Source organism: Macrotis lagotis, chromosome X (genome assembly GCF_037893015.1).
Source record: "Macrotis lagotis isolate mMagLag1 chromosome X, bilby.v1.9.chrom.fasta, whole genome shotgun sequence".
NCBI classification, from domain to species: Eukaryota; Metazoa; Chordata; class Mammalia; order Peramelemorphia; family Peramelidae; genus Macrotis; species Macrotis lagotis.
In genome coordinates, this window is record NC_133666.1 from 643,212,915 (window position 1) to 643,231,574 (window position 18,660).

At 37.4% G+C, this 18,660-nt stretch overlaps 1 protein-coding gene across 9 annotated transcripts in view; it reads left to right on the forward strand.

Annotated features, from left to right (window-relative positions):
- The first annotated feature begins 8 nt into the window (after positions 1 to 8).
- Positions 9 to 18,660, forward strand: part of MYO9B (myosin IXB) — a 130,620-nt gene continuing 111,968 nt past the window's right edge. For all 9 annotated transcript variants that reach the window (XM_074204435.1, XM_074204437.1, XM_074204440.1 and 6 more), the window contains exon 1: positions 9 to 110. The gene's annotated coding sequence lies outside the window, so the exon portion shown is untranslated. The remainder of the gene's footprint in view (positions 111 to 18,660) is intronic.

An 18,660-nucleotide genomic window follows, 5' to 3' on the forward strand; every position in this document is an offset into this window, starting at 1 on the left:
AGCGGCCGGGAGGAGCCCGAGCCTCTGGGGGGCGGGCGGGCCTGGGATGGCGGGGGGACAGGCCCCCGCCGCCGCCGCGCACATCCCTCTGCCGTTCGGCCGCCGCTGAGGTGAGGCGGGCCGGGGCGGGCCGGGGCGGGGGCGCGCGGGAGACCCGGGCCCGCGCCGGGGAGGGGGAGGGGAGGCCCGGGGAGCGGAGGAGGGGGCTCCCCGGAGAAGCGGGGCCCCGGGGTGGGAAAGAGCGGCGACTCCCCCGCCCCCACGATCAGGCGAGGGGCTGCGGGGGGGCGTGCATTTGGGGCGGGCGCGGGGGGCGCCGGCCCCCAGCCGGGGGGAGACACGCCCGGGACGGCGGCTTTTTGTCTTTGTGCGGCCCAAGGCTGGGGGCAGCCCGGGGGGCCGCCGCCGCAGCACCCGGGCCCGGCCTGGCGCTGCCAGGCGCCGTCTTCGGGGTTCCAGCCCCGGCGGCGGGCCCGGGGCACCGGGAGGGGTGGGGGCCGGCTTTGTCCCCGAGCCCCTGGAAATCTGTCATGCCGGCGCTGCCAGCCCCGGCGAGCTGGGTCACCAACCTACCGGGGCGCGCTTGGCACACACTGGGCATTCCCTCTCTTCCCCCCAGTCTCTCAATCCAGGCTGCTCTCCGTAAATACACCCTTCTAAATAAAGGACTGGACGGGATGTCTCATCCTTGTTTCTAAAGACTCCCCTAAATGTGGGCACAGGTGCCTCAGAAACAGCGCCAGAGTCGTTCCAATACGCTCTGTCACAGGGTTTGAGCAAAAAAAAAAAGGAATTAACTCTGCTAACTGCTAAATGTGCCTTCCGGTTTTAGCTAGGCTGGTTTTCTTGCTCATGATTGTCATGCAACAGACTGCTGCTCTCAGTGGGTAAGATGATTCTTTGTGCATTAACCCACAGCTTTAGGAAAAAAAAAAAGCTTTACAGCCTAGAACAATGGACCGAGCCTAATAAAGATTAATAAAATTATACACTTAAAAAAAATCAACTTTATAGGTTCAGTATAAGGAAATCAGGGTTAGATGAAAGTTGTGAAAAAAAAAATCTGGGAGTTTTAGTAGACTGCCTACTCAGTTTGAGTCAACAGTGAGACATGGCAGCCAAAAAAGGATAATTTGGGCTGCATAGTGTCATAGTCATAGTGTCCAGGCCTGGGGTGGTGGTAGGCCTGTTTTAGTCTGTTCTGGTCAGGCCACATCTGGAGAATTTTATTTTCAGATACATAGTGATAAAAAAAGACAGCCATGATGCTGGCTTAGGGAGATTTTTAGCCTAGAGAAAAGAAAACTTTGTGTGGTACAGGAGAGCATTCTTGAAGATTTTGAGGTGGGTTCCATCTAAGGAAAAAAAGTCTCCCTTAGTTAGAGCTATCCAAAATGTGAAAGGGCCTACTTTTAGAAGGTCATGGACTCCCCCCTCATTCCAACAACATCAGTGACCACTTGATGGGTTAGTCGAAGGAGAGGCTTCCTTTTCTGGTACAGTTGGATTAGATCTCCTTTGATGTCGTTTCTAAGAATGACATTCATCGATTGACTAAACATTCTTTGTTTCTTTTATTTTCTCTCAAGTTAGAGATGTTCTTTAAGTTTCATCTAAGCAGGCTTTATCAAACTTTTCCTACATGCTTCTGCAGATGTTTTATCTTTGATTTTCATAGAATGGCAAGAGGATCTTAATTTTGAGGGTAAAAAATTAGATCATTGAAATTTTATGAATATGTTCCAATTCAGATGGATTTTGTTTCCTGTTCTTGGATTTTGCAGTAGGATCTTGTTTCTGTACTTAATCATATTTATATAACGCTTGAAAGTTTGCAGGGTTCTGTCTTTACAACAAATGTGTGAGATAGGTTGTTACAGATGTTATCTCCATTTCACATCTGAGAAAAATGAGGCTCAGTTGTTTCACAGCTAGTAAGATTTTAAGGTAGGATTCAAGTCCAGTCCCAGTACACATCCCATTATTCTGGGCTATAACTTGAGATGATCCACAAGCATTTTTTCTGTGCCCCCTGTGTACTGGGCACAAAATTGGGGACAATGAGTGTGTAGGGAACAAAAAAAGCCTAGAATTCTCTGCCTCAGCATCATTACCTTCTGGCTTCCTTTAGATCTCAGCTAAAAATCTCCCCTTCTTCTAAAAGCCATTCCCAAGCCCCCTTCCTCCTGTTATCTTTTCTCTGAGGTTATGTTCAATTTATCTAATATAGATCTGATTTTTACAGAACTGTTGGCTAGTTTTTTTCCCTTCAGTAGATTTTTGAGCTCCTTGACAGGAACTATTTTTAGTTCCTTTTTGTACCCAGATTTTAGTACAGTGCCTGGCACAATAATAGGTGCATAATAAATTCTTTTTGACTTGACTTGATTGAATAGTCCCTGCCCTCAAGGAGTTTTCAGTCTAAAGGAGACAACATGTGCCTCAATTTTGAGTATAAATATAGAAAAAATATGCAAAATAAATAAAAAGCAGTTTTTTGGAGGAAAACTTGAGTCTTGAAGGAAAACAGACATTCTAGGAGGAAGAGATGATGAGGGAATACATAGAAAATCTGAAGATCAACTAACGCAAAGGTACGAAGAGAGGGGAAGTGGAGTAACAGAACATTGTAGCTAGACCAGAATTTGTGGATGGAAGAGTATGAAGCAGGAAATGAAAGAACTGGAAAGATAAGAAAGATTTGAAGAGTTTTAAATGTCAAGCAGAAATTTATATTTGATCATAATTAGGAAACTATCTTAATCAAAATGTTGTTGCTCTGGGACCCTAAGAAGCTCCTGCCTGACTACTTGAGCATCCTAGAGCCCAGGGATGAGATTCTTTCTACCTCCCCCATCTCAGAATGGAAGAATGGGAAGGCAGAGCAACCAGCCATGCCTCAACCAGTGCCCACTACATAACAGGACTCTGTGATACCTGGAATGGTGTGTCCAAAGCTCTTCTATAAAAGATCTTTAATAAAACAAAAAAACAAAAAAGAAAAGAAAAAAGGAAACTATATTAAGTAATATTTATTTTTAGTTGCAAATACAAACAATGGAGAATAATTAACAGTGAATTTGGAAAGCAGAGGCTAAAACTACATTTTTTAATTTGATGAAATTTTAAATGTTAATATTTCAATTTTTTTATTTTGAAACTGATTTTGATTTCTTATGAAAACTATTTTGAAAGTACGTTGAGTTCACTTGTTTCCTTCTCTTTAAAATTAGGATTTCTCCAACTTTATTTTCTCTAAAAGACTTGATATTAAAATCACTAAAATAACTATACATTATTGTAGTGGATTTTTTTTAGGCTAGGGTTAATTGTTACATATACTTTTTTGACTCCCAATTATTCAAGATTACTCTAGCCCTTTATATTTTATATGTTTTATTTTATTCTTCTAACTTCTTGGCCTTGCGTTTCATTACTTAACTCTTCTTTCATTAAGTATCAATATCGTACTTTACCTTAATATTGAAAAGGAGTACATTCAAAGTTTTTCTCCTTACAAATGAGATCGTCTATAAGGTCTTTCCATCTCTAGATATATGATCCTATGATTAAAACAAGTTTGATCTGCCTCCTCATTTCATTTTTTCCATCTTTATAAAAGCAGTGATACTCTGTATGCAAACATTTTCAAACCTGTCTGTACCAGGCAGCCCTTTCTCACAGTGATGAACATTGATTGAGCTTCTATAGTCATCTTAGCCAGACCAAGAAAAGCCCTACTCTTCTGTCTGAGAATGTTGAACAGATTTAACAAAGAGCTTTGTCTGGGGCCTTACTTGCTTGTAATGTGTGTCACTCAAATTAGGCAGCCCACAGCTTTCCAGAAACAGCTTTGAACCATAACAGAAGACATCTTATTTCCTCTCCCTATTTTTATTTTGGCATGTAAAAGACTTCAGTAATTTCAACAATGTTTAAAAAAAATAATTGATGAATTTTGTGTTTTACTCATATCCTACTTTTGAGACTATTCAGACAGAGCTTTATGATAAACATAGTGATTCAAGTACTAGACCTGTTGGTTCATATGACGTGTTAATAAATTAACTTGTTATGACTCAGTTATATCCCAACTCTGCCCAGCTTAATTTTTTTATTTGATTCATGGGATCAATAGAATTTAAAACTATACAGTGATTGTTTTTATATTTTGAAGGAAGTTTGCAAGAATTATGTGTTTAGTTATAATTAACCTTTCAATTTATAACTTACACATGGGATGATATAAAACATTTTTAGATGTTAAAAATTAATTTAAAATATTGACAAATGGTCTCTTTTTTACTTTTTTGTGCTTAAAATCTTCAGTAGACTTTTTTTCAATTACAGCATGAGCTATAGGCCTGGTTTCTAAGTGTGGCAAATTCACATATATTTCATTACGGGTGTTTGCTTTTTATTTTATATATGAAATTACTTTGATTACTAAATAATTTGTAGAGAAGAAACAGCCCATCTCAACTTGATTTCTGAAAACTACTATTAACCAAAAAGTTTCCAAGGATGAAGACCTGGTTCTTATCACTTTTGATCATTGCTTAAGTTTGATCAGTTTCCTCATCAGCGGGTTTAAAATGAGAGATTGTAATAGGTCTCTAAGCCGAGCTCTAAAATTCCCTGATATAGTACAAAGAATTTTGGGTATTAAAGTTAACCACGATGATCAGAATGTAGTATATAAAAGTAATCATCTATTATTGCTAAATTTACAAAGAGGACAAGTTAAAAAAGAGATCATCAATCAAGTCTACCTTGAAAACCAGACATTATATGAGGGGCTGGGCATATAGAGGGAAAAAATGAAACCGTTCCTCTGCCAAGAAGCTTGTATTCTGCAAAAGAGAACTCCTTTATACACTTGACTGATGAGTAGGGAATTTTAAAGATCTTTTGAGAGATCTTCTATTACAGCTCCTTCATTTTAAACCGGCTGATGAGGAAACTAATCAAACTTAAGCAATGATCAAAAGTGATAAGAACCAGAGGTTTGCAGCCTCAGAGATTTTTAGATAGATCAAGTCAACTAGAATTTATTAAGCACCTACTATGTGTGAGGAATTTTGCTAAACACTGAGTATACAAAGAAAAGCAAAAAAAAACTTCTCCTGCTTCCATAGAGCTCCTAGTCTAGTGGAGGAGACCATATGCAAACAACCTTGTCACTAAGCTGAATAGAGCTGAATAAAATGAAAGATGGTCAGCGATGAGGAGATAATAGAATTAAGGGAGATTGGAAAAAACTTCCTACAGAAAGTGGGATTTTAGCTTCGACTTTAAGAATGGGGAATGAGTGAGGGCATGGGGGCAACCTGTAAAAATGCATGGGGTTTATAGATGGAGTATCTGGTGGTGGGAATAGCCAGGATCACAGAGGACATTAAGAGGGAACTAAGGTATAAGAAGACTGGAAAGGCAGAAAGGGACAGAACTTTAAAAAACTTTAAAAGCCAAGCAGATATTTTTTTTATTTGTTCCTGTAGGTGACAGGGGGGCGCTGGAGCTTATCGAATCATTTAGAGTAGAGTGTATGACATGGTCAGACCTCAAAAAAAAATCAATTTTTACAGCTAAATGTATGATGGGCTGGATGGGAAGAGACTTGTTACAGGGAGATTGACCAGCAGAGTATAGCAGCAATCCAGGTATGAGGTGATAAGAACCCCTTATCAAACTGGTGTCAGTGTCAGAAAGAAGGGCTTGTGTAGGAGAGATATTACGAAGGTAGAAGAGATATTATGAAGGTAGAATAGATGGGATTTAACCACTGGTTGGATGATGGAGTATGGAGATAAGAGAGCTCTTCCTAGGTTTCAAACCTGACTGTCAAGAAAGATGGTGGTACCCCTAGCAAAATTAGGAAGTGGGAGAGTTTGGCGGCAAAGATAATGAGGTTAAGTTTTGGACATGTTAATATCTATGGGAGTTGCCCAGTAGATGGGGATTTGAAGCTGGAAATCAAAAGAAGTTAGGGCTATATAGATAGAACTGAGAATCAACTGCATGGAAATAATTGAATCCATGGGAACTGATAAAATGACCAAGCAAAATAATATAAAGGTTGAAGGAGAAGAGGGCCCAGAACAGAGATTTTGAGGATACCCATGTTTAGCAGGCAGTTCAAGCTAATGGGGGGGGGGGGGTGGCAGTTATAAGGTGTATCAGAAAAGACTTCAAATAAGTCATGTCACTTGACCCCCCCCCTTTTGAAAGATACTAGGAATTCTAGATGTGGAAGTGAGTAGGGATTGCATTTCCAGTCAGCAAAAGAGGAAGAGAATGTTGTGTGTAGGCACCAAGTAGATCAATTTGGTTGGACCAAGTAGACCAAACTGGCTGAACTTATAAAGTGAATGAAGAGGAGTCATGTAATAAGTCTGGAAAGACAGACTGGACAACAAAGGTAGGATTTGAATTTAAATATCATACAAAGAAGTTTATATTTGATTCTCAAGCAATAGGGATCCACTTGGACTGATTGAATAGGATAATAATATAAGACCTGTTCTTTAAGACTATTACTTTGGTAGTTATGGGTGAATGAGAATTGGAAAGCATAAAGAGCACCTGGAGGCAGAGACCTATCTAGAGGCTGTTGCCAAAATCCCAGGGGAGAAGTGAAGGTTTGAATTCAATAGTGCCTTTGAGATTGGAAAAAGGAACCTTGGGTAAAAGGCAATATGTAGGGGAAATTTAGGAAGACTGTAAAATCTGATGCAGAAAGAAGCAGGCAGAATCAGGAGAAAATGTAAAGATAAGCAGTGAAAGACTTCAGAATTCTGATCAATGCTATGATCCATAATGAGTTTCAATGATTCATGATGAAACCTGTCTTTTGCCTCTCAGGAGAGAGGTGGTAAATTGTAGGTGTGGAACTGAGGCATATGTTTTCAGACATTACTACAATGTGACAGTTTGTTTTGCTTTGCTATATTTTGTTACAAGGGAGAATTATAATGGGGAGGAGGGGTGTGGAGAGGGGGAAAAGCAGGCAAGCTGGGGCAAGGTTCTTCGATATTTAATTTTAATGAGTTTCCAGGGAGCGTAATCATGTTGAGCATCCATCAGGTTTTATCCCCCTAGTTGCCCTCCTTGAACTGGACTCCATGAGACTTTTATCCTTTGAGCTCACATCAGCTTTGGTACTCACAATCCATTACTTTCTGACCCCTAATTGTAGGACTTGCAGGATGGAGCAAAGAACTCCTCTCAAAACCTTCCAGACCAGCCAACTTTTCATTTCCCAGTGGCTTAATTCCGATTTGTATTTAAAACTAGAGCAAAACAGTAAAAATCTTTATTATTGAATGTGATAGATAACAAGGTTCAAATCTTTGTTTTCATGCTAAGTAACACATAGCTTTCATGGTTTTTTCCTCAGTTCTTGTACTAAAAAACTATTTTATCAATAAAATATTTTTGAAGGGAAGGGGAATGGAATAAATTTATTAAACACCTACTATGTGCCAGGAAAATTTGATATGTGGCCCACAGGCATTTTTACAAATACTTTAATGGCCCTTTAGAGACAATTGTTCCAGAAGGGATTCAGAGTACTTGATGTTGAGGTGGTCTGGGCATTTTAACAGGACAAAGAAGAGGGAGTTGAATTGGGTCTTGAATATGGGGAGACAATGATTAGGGCCTTCTAGTTGGGAATGACCTCATTCCAACATCATTTATTAAATGTTTATGTATAGGCATGGAGGCTAGAAAGTATAAGATGCTGGCTGGGTTATAGTGAAGATTCCTTTCACATGTCACTTGTCTACTGAAGTTTCTTTCAAATATCTGATTCTGTGACTTTGTGTAATAGACCCTAGGGATGAAAATGGAAGGTATTTTCCTGTAGAAAGTTTGGATTAAGATTTATATAAGAGACAAGTACAAACTAGGCAGTCTAGGTATGATCTTCAAATTATACTCTGAGAATCAGCCAAAAGTGAAATGGACTGCCTTGAAATTTGAATTGTTCCCTATCTTTGGAGATCTGAAAGCAGAAATGGGATGAGCCCTTATTGGTTATGTTATAATAGAGATTTTTTTTTTTGCATATGACTTGGAAAAGGTGGCCACTGAGGCTTAGGAAAAATCTTTTTCAGATGATGTACAAGTTCTTAGGTTAGTTAAGGACCACTACTTTGCCAATCTCGCTTATCCTATGAAAAAGTCTTAAAAGTTCCAGTAACTGGAACAGGTAGGTGGTGGCACAGTGGATAAGTACTAGTCCTGGAGTCAGGAGGATCTGAGTTCAAATGTGCTCTCAGATACTTAATAATTCCCTAGCTATATGATCTTGGGCAAGTCACTTAACCCCATTGCCTTGCAAAAAAAAAACAAAAAAAATTTTTTTAAAGTTCTGGTAGAATCCTCTTTCCACCATTTCTATTAATAGGCAATATTTTCAGGTATATGAGAGACAGCATTTTGTATGTTTTACCACATATTTTCTGTTCTAGCTGTGACCCACCGATAGTGGTTTCTTTTTTAATCATAGAATTTTGGATGGGGCGGCTAGGTGGCACAGTGGATAAAGCACCGGCCCTGGAGTCAGGAGTACCTGGGTTCAAATCCGGTCTCAGACACTTGATAATTACCTAGCCCATTTGCCTTGCAAAAATCTAAAAAACAAAAAAACCAAAAAAAAATGTGTAATCATAGAATTTTGTAACTGAAGCTGCTTTAGAGATTATGTAGTCAAAAAAAAGAGATTATATAGTTCTATCTTATGTTACAAAAGAAATAGCTAAATATTGTGATAGCCTTTATACTGCTGAGTTTTTTAAGTTTTTGACCATGTATATTAGAGGAAATTTGCATGAAAATAGGAATAAACTTAAATATAAAACTGTTCTTCCTGAAAGATTTTGTTGTAGCACTAGACATCTCTTTTTAGATTTAGTATGATTTCATTGGATAAACATGTGGCTTCCAATTATGGTCTTATATAAACCAAATAGTTACTCTTTACTGATTGGAGCACTATTTGACTTGTTTTCCAGTAAATCTCAATAGTTTTCCTAAACCAGCATATAGAGAGAGCTGATTTTAAGCTTTTACTAGGTTTGGAGAACTTTTAATTGAAATTTTTGTTTACAAAATTTTGTCTACTAAACTGTTATTCCCTATTTCTAAGGTTTTATGTTCATATGATCTATCAGCTGTTTATAAAATTCAAGTCAGTCATCTCCTAAAAGGGACTAGATTTTCTCCAAGGATATCGGATATTGCTTTTCCATAGTCTCCTCTTTCTCAGTAGTCTGTAATTGATTAGGGAGTTACACAATGTGCTAACTATTCATAACTTGCCTTCCACTTAGTGAAGTACTACTAACAATAGTCCTTACTTGGTGTACTGATCCATTCAGTTTGGGTGACTTGCTTTGCTTCCTGTTAATGTGATTCAGATACACATTCGTAAAAAAAAAAGGGAGAGAGGAATAAAAATTAGAAAAAGTTGGAGTTTTTATACTGTTTTAACACCTCAGTAAATAGTTTTGTGTTGGGGTTTTTTTTTAAGGTCATTACTCCACTGAAGTGAAATGGCTATTTTATTTCCAAGTTTAGATTAACTTCCTATCCAACATTTAACTGTTATTGCTCTTTGGCATTTATATATTACATTTTATAGTACTTCATGTTTTAACTGTCATTTGAATTGCTAATTAGACTTAAGTTACTTAGTGGCACTTTCTCACTTTTGTGTAGGAGCTGACTGTTCTCTCTCCCCTTCTCCCCCACCCCAGCCTGTGTCACTTGCTTAGTTTTTCCTTGACAACTAGGGTGCTTTCTTAAGAAATCAGATGTAGGTGTTGAGGTGCTATTGTTTTAATTCTGAGCATGTTTTGGATTCTCAGAGGACTGCTATATTACAGTTTTATGTCCACATGTGACAGAGATTTGGGGCCAGGCAAATGATCACATTTTGGTTGATTTCCAAGGCTCTTGAACTTGGTTAATGAAAAAGGTCTGTGGTTGCAGAGAACAGGAGAGAGGCCCTGTGAGCTAAGATGATAAGAAAGGATTTCATTTTTTTATATCCAGGCCCCCATAGATAATTTTAAGTTTTTCTTTTAAATCCATTATTTCTTTAGAAAATAAAAGCAGTGGTCTTCTTTTTGTCTTTTAATTGAAAATAATTTCAGAAAAATAATGATGTATAAGTACCTTGATTGTAGTACATTCTTTTGGTATCATTCTTATGAGTATCATAGAACTATTGATGTAGAATAGAAGAGTAGAGAAGCTATCTAGACCAGGTTTTCATTTTACTGTTGAGAAAACTGAGTCCTAGACAATTAAGTGGCACAAGTTACCTGAAGACCATGAAATCTAGAGGAAAATGATCCGAGTCTTGGAGTCAGTGTAGACTTAGGATCAAGTTTTGTCTCTGAGACATATTAGTTGTGTGACAATAATTGAGCAATTCCACTTAAATTCTCCTATTTTTAATTTTCTTATCAGTAAATTAGGCATAGTAATTAATGCCTGTAGTACCAACTTTTCAAGTCTTTGTAAAACTCAAACTAACAGACTGTCCCAGAAATCTTAGTGCATTTTAACCCTTTAATAAATTTAGCAGCTTTTTATGAAAATTGTTTTATAAATCTTCAAGTGCTACATCAATATAAATTGTTTTTTTTTATACCTTAGACATAGCATCTACTTAATACCTATTTAACTTAATTGTAGTCTAGGAAGCTATACAAATTATTATCAAGATCAAATGATGATTTTTCACTCTAAATTCTCTTTGAACTTTCTTTGAGTAAAGATTTTTTTCTACTTCTTTCATAATATATTTAATTAATTTAAAGCTACAGTGTAAGTTGGAATAAAAGTTGACGGTGGACAAAAACAGTTTGGTTATTGAAGATTGATATAAATGAATTAATAACTTCTTTAAAAATAAAACCTCTTTTGTTTGTTGAATGTGGGAATCCCATTATGTGTTGGTGCCTTTTCCTCAGCAAACCAGAATTTTAGAATTATATAACTATAAAAAATCTTACAGATCATCCAAATTTCTTATTTTACAAGTGAAAAAACTGAAGCCAAAATAAGTGAAATTAAGAAAAGACCAAATTAAAACTAGAACTTAAGTCGCTTGACTTCTATCTATGTCAAGGAACAAAATTCCTAGATTAGCAAAGAATTGTGCAGCATCAAGTTCATTCTAAAGAAGTCTTTACTGCCTGTTCCATCATCCTTGTGAAAAGAATATTGGCTTAAAACTGGAATCATGTTGGTCAGAGTTAATGGTTAATGAACCTGCACATTCAGTAGTTTGTTTTTTATATAAGGTTTGATTGAGCCCAGAACTTACAGGCAGTCCTGTTCTGTTTGTGCATTTCCTAGGAAGGGTTCAAAGATCCTAGATTTCTCTAAATCCAGATAGATAACAAATACCTGTTGTCTGTGCATAAAGTAGTGCTTTCTTTCCTCATCCTAGCTATGTAAGGATTCTGACTTTAAAAGCCATTTTAAGTAGTGTTTGTTTTTTAAGCAATTTCTATTTTATTCTTTTAAATTTTAAACTTGACAAACACCTTTAAACAGAAACACTTCCACGTCCAAAGGACAGAAGAGGAATTACTTATTGAACTGTGTGCGTATTGTTTAAAATATATAAGAATTCAACATTTTAGTTTCAAAGCTTTCCTATTTGTTATCCCTTTAATTTTCCTTCGGTTCTCTTCTGTATGTTTAAAAAAAAATATCTCATTGACTCTCGTTTCTTCTCCCTTCCTTTTGCAGGTGAGGGACATTATTAGCACTAGGCATCCCCACTCACTTTCTTTTGCCACCAAAAGACCTTTCCTTTTTAACAAATATGCATAGTCAGGTAAGCAGATTTACTCATTGACCATGTTGAAAAGTTGCCACTAGTTTCTTAAGTGCAACATCTAATGACCTCCTGTCAGTTCTATTCTTTTTGACCTGTGTGCTGCTTTTGACAATGTTAATCACCCTGTTTTCCTTAATAGTCTCCTCTCTCTAGGCTTTCATTACACTAGTTCTCTTCCTACCTTTTATAGTGTTCCTTAATTTCCTTTGTTGGATTTTCATCCAGGTCACATTCAACAACTATGGGTGTCTCTCCAGGTCTCTATCCTGCACCTTTTCTTTGTTACTTTATAGTGTTTAACTTGGTGATCAGACCAGTTTCCAGGATTCAGTTATAAATGCAGATAAGTCTCAGATTTATTTATCTAGCCCTAACTACTCTCCTGATAGCTAGTTTCTCATCTCCAATTGCCTTTTGGACATCTCAGATTTTTTTATTCCATAGATATCTGAAAATCAACTTGTCCAAAACTGAATTCTCTATATAATTTTGTCTCATATTCTCCCCCTTTCTAATTTTCCTATCTCTGTCTAAAATACCACCATCCTCACAGTCACCCAGACTAGTCTATATTTGTATATGCTATCTTCTCTTCTCTGATATTGCTACTGTCCTGCTAAAGGCCCTCATTACCTCATACCTGGACTGTTGCAATAGATTTCTTGTTAATCTTCCTGTCATAAGTCTCTCCCCTTAACAGTCCATCCTCCACTCATTTATCAAATTGATCTTCCTAAAGCACGAGTCCTAATTTTGTAAACCCTCTCTTCCCCCCCCCCCCCATTCAATAAATTCCAGTGGCTTCTTATTGCCTCCTGGATCAAATATAAATTTCTCTGTTTTGGCATTCATCACCTTTCATAATCTGACAATAGTCGTTGCTCTATTCCTCACATATTACATGCTACTTCTGAACTGAGGATTTTTATTGACTGTACTCCATGTCTGCAATGTTCTCTTTCTCATTTCCACTTCCTGCCATCTGTGGCTCCTTTCAAGTCCCAACCAACCACCTTACCTTCTACAAGAAGTCTTTCCTAGTCCCTCTGAATTATAGTCTTCTGTCTGAAATTCTCTCCAACTCATCCTATATTTATTTTGTTTGTAAAAACTTGTTTTGCATTCTGTCTTTCCCATTATTAGACTGAGCTTCTGGAGGGGGGAAAATGGTTTTTTTTGGTCTTTCTTTGGCACATAGTGATGCTTAGTACATATTTCTTAGCAAGGTCTCATTCTCTATCTCTATCAGGAAGTAGATTATATACTTTTTATCATAAATCTTCTAGTTGATTGTTTCATTGATCAGAGTTTTTTGGTCATTCAAAGAAATTTTTTCAGGGTCATCATTCTGTGAAGTCATCTTATTTTATTTTGTATCATTTGAAAGAGGTTCTTCTGAATCATTTCTGTATCCCTTTCATGATTTTTTTTGGAGCAATAATATTCCATTATGCTCCTGTATTACATTTGTCGCATCATTCCCCAGTTGATGGACAACTCCTTCACCTTCCTGAACTACTCCTCACTTCCCCTACACATCCAATTGTTGCCAAATCTTATTTTTAGTCTCACCACCCTCTCATGCTCCTTTTTCTCTCCTCACACAGCTTCCATCCTAGTTTAGCCTCTTTGGGACTTCTCTTTAGGACTTTTGAAACCATCTATAGGTCTTTCCCCACTTCAGCTCATCTCCCACTCAATCATTTTCCTCATTGTAGGTTTGATCATGTCATTCCCCCCCTACTGAAAAAAATTCTAGTGGCTCCCTCTCTCTTTGGGATCAAATCAAAGGCCCTCTTCATCACTAGACTCATTTTTACCTTACCAGTTGTACATTCTATTCCTCTCCATACTCTGCTGGTGAGCTATGCTTGTCTATTTGATGTTCCTTCAAAAAAAAAATTTATTCATAGTAAGTGTGAACTCCTGTTGCCTTGACTCCAAGCCCAGCTCTCTGTCCCCACTGTCACCCAGCTGCCTCTTGCCTTAGGCTATGCCTCATACTGGAGCTGCTTCCTCTTTTCCTTAGTTTTCCTAGCTGCAGTCAAGTCTTGGCTTGGATGCTATCTTCTGTGGAAGGCCTTTCCTTTCATCTACTCCTACTTTCCTCTCTGTCATTAATGTCCATCTCCTCTATTTATATATGTTGTGATACCTAGTTATTTTCATCTTGTTTCCCCCATTAAGATGTTTACTCTGGAAGGGGAAGGATTGTTTTTGTCTTTCTATCCTGAACTTTTAGTATAATATAAGCACTTAATACTTCTTTACTGTACTGATTTACTAATAGAATTTAGTTTTAGTGCTGCTATTTCCTTTGGTGAATTTATCCATATATTTCTTCCTCCTGCTCTCAGCACAGTTAGCACCCTGGATGATCTCTTGTGGGTGTTGGCAGGCCTAGGTTCATGCTGGTTTTGTGGTGACATCTCTTTCCTACCTAGTGATGAAATGATGCTTTGTCCTTCATTCTTGAAGAAGACCATGACAAGCAGGGAGGTGATACTATGACAAACACATGAATTGGATTTGAGTGAGGTGGGGAGGGCTGTGCTAAGGTCACCAGCCTCACTTTCTCCTCTGGAGTCATCAGTGTCCAGTGGCCTGATATGGCTCAGAATGTGAGGCAATAAGGGCTAAGTCCCTTGCCCCAAGGACCCATAGCCAATAAGTATCAAGTGACTTGAGGCTGGATTTGAGCTCTTTCCACTGCACTACCTAGCTGCCCTTTCCAAGATGATAACTCTGTGCTAATTGAAGACACATATTGTAGACACATATGGTACTATCTCTTTGAATTTGAGAAGCAGTATATTAATAATGAAGAGGCTACTAGCCTTGGAATCATTAACACCTCAACTACTTCTGCCACCATTCCTCTTTTTGCCCCCATTTCTTCATCTAAATGAAGGACTTGGATTCAGTGACCTTAAAGGCCCCTTCTAGCTTGAAATCTATGAGACTAGGATTTCTTAATCATTATTCAGTCTAGGTCTTTCTTGAGATCTTTGGTTGTCATTTTCCCAGCCTTGAAATTTATTAAAGTAATTTTTAAACAAACTTTTAAAAACCTCTTGTATTTTAAAAATCTATCTTTTTTTCTTAATCCCCAAATTTAGAATTAGTGAGAAAACAGATGGGATTGAAATTTCTGTTCCATGTGACCTGTGAGGCAAATGTGATATCATAACAAGGTCACTGGAGAGAAGACCAAAGTTAGTAGCCTTGAGTCAGCCATTGTTATGGTTGGGTAACCTTTGATAAGTTACTTCTGAGTTTTAGTTTCTTCATATACATGATGCTTGCTCGTCTTAACTCACAGGGTGGTTGTGCGGACTCATCGACATTCATACACAAAAAACACTTCGTAACCATAAAGCAAGTTAGTCAACAAGTACCTGCTATTGACCTGGCTCTGTTCAAAATCCTGTTATGAACACAGTTAATCCTTGACTTTCACTGGGCTAACATTCCTAGAAAATTACATTGCTTCTGAGAATATGTACTTTTCCTAACTCAGTGACAATGAAATAACCTATAAAATTCAATACAGAGGGGCAGCCAATAGAGCACCCACCCTGGAGTCAAATCCAGTCTCAAACACTTAATTCAAATATTTAACTTAGCTGAGTGACTTTGGTTTAGTCACTTAACCCCATTGCCTTGCAAAGAAAAAAATTCAATACAAAAAATAAAATTGGTTACATGCAAAACATTTTTTCTTGCTAGTAATTCCCTATAATTCTTTGTGCTAACTAACATCTTGTTAAAAAATTGATTTCAGACAGTATTCAATTTTTATAACATGAAATCTATAGTACCATAAATACTTCCTTTTTACAGATATAATGAATCATTGATTTGCTAATGGCAAGTGCATGGCCAACTGCAGGTACACACATTCTGACATGAAGTTTATTTAACCTCTTTATTTTCTCACTAAGCTGTTTCACTGACTTTGCACACTTTGACTTAAAGCCCAGAGGACTTGCACTACATTTTGGGGGAATAATTACAACACAGAACTTGAATTTCAAAGACAAACAATTTAAAATATGCAGCAAATGCATAGCAAGCTCTTTACAATGATAGGGTGAATAAGAGTAGTTGTACCCATCTGCCTATATCACTCCTCTCCTTTTTTTCTACTTAATATAGTGCAGTTCCCATCACAAAGGTAAACATGAGGTTACTAATAAAATCGTGTAGAGATTTGAAGTCAAAAAAGTTAAATACATGAATGCTAAGGGTCAACAGCAAAATAAAATGAAAGATATCAGAGTATAAAATTGCCAAGCATGTGGTGTGTATCTGTGATCCCTGCTACTGAGGAGACTGAGGCTGGGGGATAGCTTGAGCTCAGGAGTTCTGAATTGCATTAAGGCTAATGAGTACAGCCCCAGTATATGAGCCCCAGAGAGCTAGGTACTGCCAAGCTGTCACAGTAAAAGCAAACTAAATTAAGCCCAGGTTGGAAATGGAGCACAGGTCAAAGCTTCAGTGCTGATCAGTATTAGAATTGGGCCTGTTAATGTCTAGTAGACTTCCAGCTAGTAAGAAATAGACCAAATTCCTGTGGGTGTGTGCACACAATTGTGCCTATTTAATAGAAGTGAGTGTTGTGTATATGAAGTATATATGTATACACATATATACACACATACATAAAAATACAGGTAATTTAGGAGTATTAGTACCCGAGAGGATCTGGAAAGGCCCTCACAAAGGACATAATGTTTGAGTTGAACTTTAAAAGAAACTTGGAGGTTTTCTCAGAGCCCCTGTACACACATTGTTGTTACTAGATCTATCTATGGGTTTTAAATTCTATGCTAGTCCTCGTTAGCAGAGTCATGACAATTATCTAATATTGCATAATTACTGAAATCAATATTGTCCCCATTCATTCATCTATTCATATACTCTGCTACTATGTTTAATAATCTTTAAATAATGATTGCCTACAGGGAGAAGTAAAACAAAGTTCATGCCTTCACAGAGCTTCAAGAAGGTGTAGAGCAATGTGTGAAAGATAAGATATTTAAATGCATAATTATACTATCAGACAGTATGTTAAGTATGATACAAAATTTATGGGACAACTTTCACTTGTGACCCATAATCAAAAGAATAGACTTTATGATTGATAGGACTTGCTAATGGTAGCTTTAATAGGTGAAAATGGTGAAGGAATGGGGCATAAGAAAAGGCAAGATGTTTTTGAGAAGGTGTTTAATGCAATTTGTCTGGAATTCAGGGTACTTATAGGGGGAATTATGTTAGACAGATAAAGTTGGTCAGATAGGCCCTAGAATATAGTAGTGCTGATCTATATCAGGTGTTTCTGAAAGGGAAAGTGTGGTTCTTAATGAAGATTAAACTTGCTAAAGTGATGGTATGTAGGTTGGAGTAGAATAGAGGAAGGAAAACTTGGAGGCAAGAGATAGCCTTCCATAATGATCTTTAGTAGTAGTCTAAGCATGAGTTAACAATGGTCTTTACTTGAGTGGTGGCATTTGAAAAGGAAAGGAGTTAGTGAAGACATTAAAATGAAAGAATCTTCTTGGTGACTGATTAGATATGAGCTTCAGGGAGTGTAATTTCAAGCATAATTGAAATAAGGAAGGTAAGAAGAGAAGTTTGGGGGGGGACAGAGAGAATGAATAGTTCAATTTTAGATGTGTTGAGTTTGAGACATAAGTAGAACCTCAAAAAAGAAATACCTGAACAAGGCAAAATTAGAACTTGAGGGAAAGGAGAGGGCTGAAGAGAGATTTACAAATTATCTTGATAGAGTTATAGTTGAAGCTATATGGGAATTGATGAGATAAGTAAAGGAGAGCATGTCTTGAGAGAAAAAAAAAGAAATCTTTTCAAACCTTTGAAAGGAAGGGGAGAAAGAATAGTATCATTCGAGGAAATAATTAGGGTTATTTTTTTCTGATTCTGGAATGTGTTTTTATTTTTAATGTATAGGACCACTCAACATCTTTTTAAGGAAAGTAAAAGAAGCCAAGAAGAGAAAAGGAGATGAGAACAAGAGTAGTGGTACTAACTCACCTTTAGATAATCACTTGAAAGCCTCCATAGTGTTTTCCTCAGGCCATTCCTGTGAAATAGATAATGTCACTATTGTCTTCCATTTTATGCTGACAGAAAACCAAGACTTTTAATTAAATCACCTACTGATCACTCAGCTAGTAAAGATTTGAAGGGAATTTGAACCCAGGTCTCCTTTACCAGGGATTAACCATGCCTCTTCTCTGAGGCAGGCAAAAGACATGTGATAAATAATTTATGGATATAAGGAAAAATTTTGAGGAGAAAATTGAAGGGACACAATTTAACTCTGGTCCTCTTGATCTTAAAACATCTAGATGATGAAGTGAACAGTGTATTGGCTCTTGAAAATCAGGAATACTCAAGTTAGAATCCTATAACAGTGGCTTTAGTACCTTTGTGGTCTGGGCAAGTCATTTGACTTTTTTAAGTCTGTTCCTCATTTGCAACATGGAGAAAAAGTGGAGAAAGTAATACTTATCCATGGGATTGTTGTGAGAATCAAATGGAATAATATAGGTAAAATACTTTGTTTCATCTTTGAAAGGCTTTAGAGGTGTTCAAAGAACAAATGAAGTGAGACAACCAAAAAGGTAGGACCCATGTTCTAGAAGGTCTTAAGCATTAGACCAGGGAATTTGGACATTATCCTATAGGCAGTGAATAGTCCATAAAGATTTTTCAGTCAGACAGTTGAATGATCAAAACTATAGAGTGGGAAATTTAAATGACCT